The sequence below is a fragment of the Dendrobates tinctorius genome, unplaced genomic scaffold (assembly GCF_039654945.1).
Source record: "Dendrobates tinctorius isolate UK_male_01 unplaced genomic scaffold, ASM3965494v1 ptg000762l, whole genome shotgun sequence".
NCBI lineage: Eukaryota > Metazoa > Chordata > Amphibia > Anura > Dendrobatidae > Dendrobates > Dendrobates tinctorius.
This window is the reverse complement of record NW_027362402.1, coordinates 35,001-37,500: the sequence shown is the minus strand read 5'-3', so window position 1 is coordinate 37,500 and position 2,500 is coordinate 35,001.

Sequence of the window (2,500 nt, the reverse complement as noted above, 5' to 3'; positions counted from 1 at the left end):
CCGGCTTGGGCACAGACCGCCAGACAAAGCCGCGGACCATGAACCATCCAGCCGGCTCTGAGGGGACATGGTCAGAAGGGGCGTCCGCCTTCTAGAGCCCAAACTCGGCCACGGACTCCAGATTTGCCCCCCTGAATGCCATCACCCTTCAGAAGACCAGGGACCACCGAGGGAGGGTCTGGTCAGGCTCAGGTACCCCAGGATCGCCTCTCTCACTTGGGACGCATGACCAGCAAAAGTCCCTCCTGGAGCCGTGGAAGTTCAGTCTCGGCCGTATTTTGCAACTTCCACGACAAGAGGGACCACCTTCTAAGTCGCCTACCCGAGCCAGAGAACCATAGGAACAACCGCCATACATCGGGGTAGAGAGAGCCCACTCTCTCCTATATTCTCCCGCAGGTGCGCATTACTATGTATTTGCATTGCGGGACAATGTACTTCAATGAGCGGGACAAAGTCGGAAATGTATCCGACCTCCTGGAACTGTGCGGCTGCTACAGCAGTCAGAAATTCCCCATTCCGGTTCTTTTTCACTTGGATTTTTTTTTTTGCAATTTTTTGCCTAAAACGTATTCCTCCAACATGTACTAGCTCATGACACTTGAAATTTTTGAGCCAATTGATAATAACAGCTTTTTAGAGCTCAAAAACAAAAAAAATTTGAGCGAACAAAAAATGTTCGAAAATGACCTCAGCTCCTGGAACTGTTTTCGGTACACCTCCAGAGAGGCTCCCCTGCCTGGAAGTCTGTCACTGCTCAGCTCGAAATTTTTCTAAGTCCCAAAATTCGGTTTTTCATCCAAAATTCAACTTTCTGCCCAGGATCCACAAACTTTAAACCCAGTTGGGGGACCCTCCCTGGGGGCCCTACAACATACTGAAGCCCCCCTGTGGTGGAAGTAGGGGAATTTACTTATTTTTACACAAAATCACAAAATTCCATTTTTTGTTCGCAAAACACTTTTTTGTCCTCAAGAAACTTTTTTGTCCTCAAAACACTTTTTTGTCCTCGAGAAACTTTTTTGTCCTCAAGAAACTTTTTTGTCCTCAAAACACTTTTTTGTCCTCAAAACTCAATTTCTTCCATAATTCGACTTTCCCCCAAAAAACCACACATTCTACCCTCATGGGAGGCACTCTCCCTCGGGTCCCCACATCATATTGACGCCCCAGAGCGGTGGGAGAAGGGGAAATCTGATTTTTGCACAAAAATCCAAAAATCGCTCTAAGTCCAAAAATCCTGAAAATTTTTCTAAGTCCCAACGGTACTTTCTGAAAAGTGTACCCAGGCCCCTGGAAGCCTCCTAGGTACACCTCCTGAGACTCCCCCCTTCCTGGAAGTCTGACACATCTCGAAATTTTTCTAAGTCCCAAAAACTGGTTTTTGCTCCATAATTCGACTTTCCCCCCAAAAGCCACACATTCTACCCTCATGGGAGGCACTCTCCCTCGGGTCCCCACATCATATTGACGCCCCAGAGCGGTGGGAGAAGGGGAAATTCGATTTTTGATCAAAAATCCAAAAATCGCTCTAAGTCCAAAAATCCTGAAAATTTTTCTAAGTCCCAACGGTACTTTCTGAAAAGTGTACCCAGGCCCCTGGAAGCCTCCTAGGTACACCTCCCGAGGCGCCCCCTTCCTGGAAGTCTGTCACATCTCGAAATTTTTCTAAGTCCCAAAAAATGGTTTTTGCTCCATAATTCGACTTTCCCCCCAAAAGTCACACATTCTACCCTCATGGGAGGCACTCTCCCTCGGGTCCCCACTTCATATTGACGCCCCAGAGCGGTGGGAGAAGGGAAAATTCGATTTTTGCACAAAAATCCAAAAATCGCTCTAAGTCCAAAAATCTTGAAAATTTTTCTAAGTCCCAACGGTACTTTCTGAAAAGTGTACCCAGGCCCCTGGAAGCCTCCTAGGTACACCTCCCGAGGCGCCCCCTTCCTGGAAGTCTGACACATCTCGGAATTTTTTCTAAGTCCCCAAAAATGGTTTTTGCTCCATAATTCGACTTTCCCCCCAAAAGTCACACATTCTACCCTCATGGGAGGCACTCTCCCTCGGGTCCCCACTTCATATTGACGCCCCAGAGCGGTGGGAGAAGGGAAAATTCGATTTTTGCACAAAAATCCAAAAATCGCTCTAAGTCCAAAAATCTTGAAAATTTTTCTAAGTCCCAACGGTACTTTCTGAAAAGTGTACCCAGGCCCCTGGAAGCCTCCTAGGTACACCTCCCGAGGCGCCCCCTTCCTGGAAGTCTGACACATCTCGGAATTTTTTCTAAGTCCCCAAAAATGGTTTTTGCTCCATAATTCGACTTTCCCCCCAAAAGTCACACATTCTACCCTCATGGGAGGCACTCTCCCTCGGGTCCCCACTTCATATTGACGCCCCAGAGCGGTGGGAGAAGGGAAAATTCGATATTTGCACAAAAATCCAAAAATCGCTCTAAGTCCAAAAATCTTGAAAATTTTTCTAAGTCCCAACGGTACTTTCTGAA